The sequence below is a fragment of the Stegastes partitus genome, unplaced genomic scaffold (assembly GCF_000690725.1).
Source record: "Stegastes partitus isolate 25-593 unplaced genomic scaffold, Stegastes_partitus-1.0.2 Scaffold195, whole genome shotgun sequence".
NCBI lineage: Eukaryota > Metazoa > Chordata > Actinopteri > Pomacentridae > Stegastes > Stegastes partitus.
The window spans coordinates 234953-243552 of NW_007577926.1; positions in this window are offsets into that span (position 1 = coordinate 234953).

The window sequence follows — 8600 nt, forward strand, 5'->3', positions numbered from 1 at the left end:
AACAACAGCAAGCCTTTCAGTATTTCAGTTCGTTAATATCTGATGAAAGCTGTAACTGGAGCATAAACTCTCAATATCTGCTTTTTCCTTCTTACTGATCTTGTTTTAGTTACTGTTTTTGTGACCGCATGACAATTTGCCACAACAAATCGCCAGTATAGATCGCACACAGATTGGTGGCCGCATCCTCAAGATTAAAGATCTCGAATCGAAGATAAATTCAATTTTGATGAACTCGTCAAATCTAGCCAGAGAAGAATGTTTGTTGTTGGGATTCAAATAGCAGGTTGTGTGTTGCCAATTTGGTGAAACGAGCCCCTGTTGAACAATCAAGTTATTAAAGTATTTATTAGCTCACGATCTCTGATTTTCCATTTAGATTTCTTACTATGTGCCATCTGTCTCCTTTCTAACTATCACAGCGCCTTTTTTGATCCAGCATGTGATTACATCTAACTCATGTCTTCCTGAACCTAAAAGACAAACTTCTAGGAGTCATCTTCTTTTTTTTTTTTCCAAACTGCAGTTTTACCTGAAGCCTCCACTTTGCATAGAAGCTATCTCATGCATTATGTGTAATGTATAATCCACACCTGATGCATCTTTTGTACAAACTGCTTGTTTTTGTTTTTTTGTGAAATCAACTCTTTCCAAGAACCATCTTTCTCCACTGATCACTTTTATCCCATTTGGTTGTTTTGCCTAAAGGTACAACCAACAGGATTCTGTCTTGTGTTGCCTGGCAAATCTTTGGCAGTGTAAAAACAAAACAAAAAACTTTCTGTTTGTATGAATTACACTCAAAATACAAACGTAGGGAGGTGGAGGGCGTCTTTAAGTGTAACTGTACTGTGTGTGGCTCCTATGTTGGAGTGTCAACCAGGAAGTTGATGATGATTATTATTATTGCTGTACTGCATACAATGCTGCGTATGAAAGATCAGGTCTTGTGTTCTGGGAGATTTTTCAGAGTACATTTTTTCTAAACCTTGAACAGCAAATAGAAAAGCTTTTACAAACTGTCCACATTGTGTTGAAGAAGCTAACAGCAGACACACACTCCAGAAAATCTTCTCAATGGATATAGATGAACTCTGACTGTAAAAAAAAAACAGAACAAAAATCCCTTTCTTAAAGGCATTGAGGTCCTCAGACCTGCGTCAGATAAAAATCCACACACGCAGACTGAAATAGAAAAGCTGCTCTTTGATTCGTGGTTTCACTCTCCTACTGACCACATGATGGCAGTGCAGAGCAGAACATGCAGACTGTCACGTCCACACTCCTGGCCCACACACACACACACACACACACACATAAAGTAACAAAGTCACAAGTGCTGGAACAGCTACCAGAGTGTTCACAACAATGCACAGCAGAAGTGTCACCTATGCTGAATGTAGTTTTTCTATTTTTCAGCCTCTCAAACGCCTCGACATCCGATGGCAGCCGAGCAGCAGCAGCAGCCATTTCCATCATCAGCAGCAGCGGCAGTGGGTGAAGAGGGAGAATGAGGACAGAGAGGGATGAGAGCGTGATGGAGACAGAGTGGGAGAGTTAAAAAAGAAAAATAGCAGTGAAAGAGAGACATTAAAAGAGAGATGTGGGTGGTTTTGAGCACCAGAGGAAGGATGCTCTACTCTGGGAGGCTGCGTGGGCGAAGGATGAGCCAAGCTGCCTGTGACCCTCTGTGGAGGCTTTAACCCTGGGTAACAGCTGCTCCACACCTGGCCTGGACCGGATCCCAGAGCCCCCCCCCCCCGAAAATATGTAGGACTCCCACAAATCTCAGTGCTTTAACATAAAAACCTCTCTCCCAGCAGCAGCAGCAGCAAATGGATCCTGAGAGCACTTTTGACTGAGAGGCCTCAGCACACACACACAGGCTGATGTTTACATGCTAATGAGATGCTCGGAACGCTCGTCAAGTACGAGCTGCTTCTGCTCTGTGTCAGCTTCATGAGGACGATTCAGTTTCTTCCCTCTGACCTCTTGTTTTCTCCCTCCCCGTCTCTCCGCTGGATGATTTTGGACATGTGGCTGGCTGCTGCTCGCTCCCAGTGTCGGAAGGCCGGGATCAAGCGGTGCCTCTGGGTCATCAAGTGGTCTGAAAACATCACATGAGATCCTCTTGGACCCACATCAGAGGCACCTCGGAGAGGAGAGCAGCGAGTTTATGTGTCCCATAGCGGCACTTCGCTGCACAGCTACTGCAGAAAAACAACGAACATCGCAGCTATGAAGAGAGAAAATGAGGATGCTTTATTGTCATGTTTGTTTCTTTTATCTTCTGCCTTTCTTTTTTTTTTTTTTTTTGAATGTTGGCGACAGAAGCTACAAAGTACATGTGTGTAAAAGCACCAAGTGGACATATATGTTTATATTAGATTCAAAAAGAGACCCAGATAGTATGGAGGGAGAGATAGTAAATAAATGAATGAAATATGTCATTTTTAAAATATTTTCCTCTCATTTTTCTATTTATTGATCATTTTTTTAACCTACTTTATTTTTATTCCCACGTTTATATTTATTTCCACTGTGATTTATTGTTTTCTACACTTGCTTTTTTTTAATGTTCATATTTATTTTTTCATTTCCACATTTATTTTTTGATGAAAAAAGAAATAAATGTGTTATAGAATGTTCCAATGTCCCATAAAAATGAACTTTTAAAATTGAAAACTTAATGTCACTTTTAATGAATTAATTTTTAGTGAACAGTATTTGTTTGCTGCCTGAAAAGAGAACGAAAAGAGAATAAAATCTTTCAGCTTACACATTAAAACTTCAACGTAGGCTGCACAAGCACCAAAGTTTCTGCTTTTATAAGCTCACAAGTGTTTTATGTGATTATTTTATTGCTCGGGTGGTAGAGGCAGGTCATCCCCAAATCCCAAAGTTGCCAAGTTTGAACCCTGCTCCATTTTACTGTTTACCATCTTTGCAAATATGTACAATTTGTGTGCACACGTGAAGACTTTGGAGTTGCATATATGTCATGTTTAGGCCACGCTGACTATGGTAAAAACACAACATATGACATTTATCTCACTATTAAGTCACCATGTTGGCAGCACATTCAGCAGAAAGGGAGCAGCATTAGCAGCCATTTGGCCTGTTTGAATGCAACAAGCCGACCGGTTTGGTCTCCTCTGACTCTGAATCCAGCTTTTTAGCTGCTTGTTCCAGAAGTGTGTCTGTGTGCTGGTGTACAACAAGTTTATCAGAACATTTTAGCTGCTCTGAGTTTTTGCACAAATGAGCCAAAAGCTGCAAAGAATGCTTGTTAAGTTAAGTTTCAGTGCAGAGTTGTGTACACAGGTGATTGTAAATGGAAAACAGACTTTAATACAGACAGAAATCACTGAATGCATGGGTCAGATTTACTTTCAAACGTTATTATTCTGAGCCCTTCTGGGCCTTCAAGTCCATGTTTAGTTGAAAATAACTTCTCATTGTTGTTGGAGAACATGTGACGTGGTCAAGTGGACCATGGTGGGAATTACGTCATCAACCACTTAATGCATTTTTATTTGATTCATACAGTAAATTTGGACGATATATTCACAAATGTCTCATTTTACAATATTAAAAATGTTTTTAAAAATTCTGTCTGGGTACCAACAATTGATCCTTTGTCCCTCTGCTGTGTTTTCTGCCAAATCTATCTCCATTATTCTGCTTACTAACAAACATAGCGGTTCTGTTTTCTGTGTGACTCACCACATCAACTCAAATAACATTAAAATATTTGACTGCTGCAAGTTATCCGCTGTCTGTTGTTTTGTTTTTTTTCCTGTAATGACCAGTGTTTATATAAAAGCTTTAATAAGGTCCCAGCATTATTGTGTAAAAAGCTTCCAGTCGCTCTTTCTATGAAGTTTATTTGCACAGACTTCAAGGAAAAATCTGTGTCAGGGATTTTTTGCTTTTCAACTTTTTTTTTTCCGTCCATCCTAACAACCGCTGCTGTGACCCTGGGTTGTATTTGTTGTCATTTTTCTAATTTGATGTGTGTCACTGGTGTGTTAAAAAGTGTAGTTTGTTTGTTCCTCTGTGGTTGAGTCAAAGCAGTAAAAAAAAAAAACAACTAAAAAAAAAAGTGATTATCAGGCCGAAAGAGTGCCAGAAAAAAGGTAAAGAATGATGGAATACTGTCATGTTGAAAGACAAAAAAAAATGTTAAATTAACAGCAAACATCTGTAAAATAATGCTGTTTTTGTATTATTTAAATACAGTAAAATAATTCTGTTGTAAAAGAATGAATTTGATTATTCATTTACTGTTTTGTCCTCTCTTTTAAAAAAAAACAAAAAAAACGTTGTACTTTGTTTTCCTAGATATAACAAAACAGGTAAAAGCAGGTCAAATTTGTAAAAACAGTGTAAAATAAGTATACTATTTTATAATCATTAATATATAAATATGCACATTATATACATGTTATTGAATTTCCCTTCTGGGATAAACAAAGTATTTTTCATTTCATGTTTTTTTTTCTTTCAAATAACAGCAAATATCTGCAAAATAATGACGTTTTGCTGATTCATGTATTTTTTTAAAATTATAATTACAGTCAAACATTATAAAAGAAGGAATTGCCATTTGTAAAAATACATATTTTTGTTGTTATCTACAGTTTTGACTTGTTTTCTTGTTGTCGTTTGTGTAGCTGTTTCTAAGGTTTATTATCTGTAACTTAACAAAACAGGAAACAGTTATAAGACGTTTTTCAAACTTCAATGTACTTTTTTTTTTTTTTTTAAATAATGGCAAATATCTGTAAAATAACTCTTTTTTGATAATTCAACTACTATTTAAATAGTGTAATTTTACAATCAAATGTAAAAAACTAATGATAGAGTTTTGAGATGGACATTATTAACAGTTGTAACGCCTTTTATTTAGGCTGAACATGTTAATGAACACTTCTCTGTCTGTGATTTCACTAGTTATCATCCGTAATTTCACAAAACAAGTAAAGTCTGTAAAATGAGAAATTAAAGCTGCAGCCATTAGCACTGTTGCCTCATATCAAGAAGGCTCTGGGTCAGAATGCGGTTTGCACGTTCTCCATGTGTCTCCACGTTTTCTCTGCTGCAGTCCAAAGACATTACTGACAAAATTACCCAGTGATTGTCAGCGTGCTGTAGGTGTGAATGTGAGCTTATGTGGTTGTTTGTCTCTTCTATGGACTTTCAAGCTGTCCAGGACGTACTCTGCCTCGCTCCTCTGTCCAGATGGATGGTTGATTCCAGTAGCTGCAGAACAGCTAATGGACCTTGGAGATAGTTTGGAGGTCATCAGGTCGAAATGTTCAAAGAAGCTTTTTACGCCATTTTCCACTTAAGGAAATTGCGGACTGCTGTATGTGGCCTGAGCCTTTGTACGTGTTCTAACTGTGACATCTGCCACCGTAGAACCTCTTCAGGGCTGTTTTAGGGAAAGCCGGAGCCTCTGGTGGCCCTGAGAAAGGGCTGTGTGAATTTTGAATGTTACCAAAATTGGAGAATTCAAATGGTGATTGGTAAAACTTCATCAGAAATGACAAACATAATGAAGCCATTGTTCCATTTCCTATGTACTCACTGAAGTGCATTTACATCCAGTAACTACTATTTGTTGTTGTTTTTTGGTGCGCTCTAAGTTAACACTGTGGTAGAAGTGGTTAGGTCCTACACAGACTGTATGGTGCGTTTCCTGTAGATGTTCACATGTTCACCGAGTTCCTGCAGTGGAATATTTTTTAACACTTTTTTGTTGTTGTTTGTGTGTAGAGGCCTGTGTATGTTTCTTTAATTGCAGCGATGTACAGAAAACACGACGATAGCAGCTGCAAGTGACAGTGAATGTGTGAATTTCACAGCGTTTGCTTTGAAGTCGTTATGTTAATTGCTATCAACAATAAAATGTGTTGATCGCGAGTCGGTTACAGGGAATCGAAAAAGCAACGGCTGGTGTGGACGGACTGGGAGACATTTGTTTTATGACGTTCAACTGAGCAGAACACAGGAGCTCATGTTCACTGGACCTGTTTACAAGAATCCTCATGCACCAGAACACACTGATCTGTATGTGGCATCACATATGATCATGATGGAGACATTTGTCCTTGAACAGAGAATAATGTGTCTTCTAAGAAACAGAAAAAACATTTGCTCTCTTTTGACCCCAGAACCGCATCAGCATTCATTAAACAATTCAAACTGCTGTGGATAGAGATAGAGCAAGGGTCCGTAATGTTGTCTTTGGTTTGATGATCATGCATGATGATATAATATAGCGGAGATAGATATATTTTAGGACCAGGATTGTTAATTATTAGTAGTGTCACAACTTGAGATCATAAAGAAATAAATCAAGGCTAATCATGGTCCCCAGAGGATAACTGTGTTTTGTTTTGTTTTGTTTGTGAGCTCATAACTTTTCCTCTAGTACCATAAGAGGCTATACCGGGTAGTTTAAGAAATATTACAGCTACTGATGACATTCTTACTCCTCAGAGGAGGAAGCCTCTTCTTTAGCGCCACAATCTGGCCAGATTTTTCTGTTTTAATATAAGAAATGTAACGCAAAGAATACAAACACCTAATGGCCATATTACTGTGAAAGGTACTGAACACAATCGTGATCCTCAGATGATTAACCATGTTGGTTTTCAGACATTCAGTGAGCAGGACTGTGGGATTTGGAACTTTTTTTTTTTTTCTTTAAAGCTAACTGATCAATTTTAAATACATTTACTGTAAATGTTCATAGTACCAGAGGAGGGCATTTTTAGCAGCTCAGTGAAAATTTAAGCATGAATGTGAAATGCAAAAGATGCTTTAAAATCAATCAATTTGCTTTTAGCATTCACTGGAGGATGAATCATTTTCTGAATATAAAGGAGCTCAAACCCAGAGTCCTTGGACCATCCCAGAGCTACAAAAAAACAGCAGCATTTGTTTCAATGTTTCACGAATCTGGAACAAACTCCCAAAAATTGGAGATCTGTTGCAACCCTCAGCTTTATCTTCATCTTATTTATGCACTTATATGCACTTACATTTATTCACTATGTTTATGTGCTTTCACATTACTTCATCGTAAAGCCTTTGTGTTGCCTTGTTGTTGAAGGGTGCTGCACAAATGAGTTTGCCTCGCCTTGCTTTCTGCAATAACCATCTGGTGGCAAGTGTGGTATTATGAACTTGTGAAATATGGTAACAGTTAAGCAACCGAAACACTCCGTTAGGTCAGGAAACAACCGTGGTTATGGATTAACAAATCACGTCTTGTATGAAACTCGCAGTACGCCCATCCGCCACCCTGACCTCCACGTCTTTACTCTGCGTCTTGCAACATGTCGACATACAGCTTCCTGCACTGGACATCAGTTGCACAGAATTGTCTAGAGCGAAATAATAACAATTAAATTACACTTTGACACTAAATACAACATTTTTAGTGCTTTTTTTCTGTTCTGTGCAGATGAGTTTAATGACTATGGCAGCAGGTCTTGGAATATTTTCTCATGTGTTTTCACTGAGGTGAGGTGACTGAGGTGGTCAGTGAGTTATATGTCCCCACTGGTGATGCAATAAGTACTGGGGGGTTGGACTGCTACATCAAACACCGGACAGCAAAAGGGGATTTTATAGGCATTTATGGGAAAGATGAATGGGATGAAAACATAAAACCCAAACTCAACTCCCACTTTGACACAAAACCGCGGCACAGAAACAAAACAGAGGCATCACCTGATGCTCCATTTGACTATTTTTCATCGATAGTATTACTATTTGCTGATATGGAAGATGCCAATAAGAAATCAGAAGAGGCCAGCGTGCCCGTGAACAGCTTAAAAGGGTGGTGAGCCCTGATAAAGTCCAGCAAAAGGTGGAATCATTCTTCCGGAGGGTAAAGCTAACTCCGCTACAGGTGCCACCACTACCTGACAGGTATGAGCGTCAGAAAACCACTGATGTTGCTCAAAGGTCTCAACAGACGGCGACCCCTGATTTGCCGCCTCAGCGATCATCAGGGCGTGTGCGCTTGCCGGCACTCTCGAAGGAAAAACATAAAAACAACAATAGCTTGCTGCAGCAAGTAGGGGTCCTCGGACCCTAATAATCATGGACCAGGAGCAGATAGGAGACAGGTCTGGAAACAAATCAAAAATTGAAGTAGTTAGATATCTATAGCATGTAGAGACATTTTTCCAGTATTGGGAACACCTGTGGGAAAATGTTGTGCATGTCAATTCCAGGTTTTTCCAATTTTGTAAAAATAAATACAAAGTTTGATGTAATTTCTTGTTTTGTTTTTCTTTGTGATTTATGGAATTATAACTGTGTCATGTTGCATAGAAGAGCATTTCGATTTCTCTCCACTTCCACGTGATAACTTTACTGTTTCCACAGAGGAAAAAATGAGCCCACAGTGAGTTAAAATGTGACGGGAGCAAAAGTTACCCAGAAACTGCTGCTTGTGGTTCAGAGGGTTCAACCCTTCAGTACTGGTGCTGCTGAGATCATCCCACAGGACAGCATAGAGGAGATGTATTTGATTTGAGAGAACTGACCTTTGCAAAAGATTACTTTCTTGTTGATCC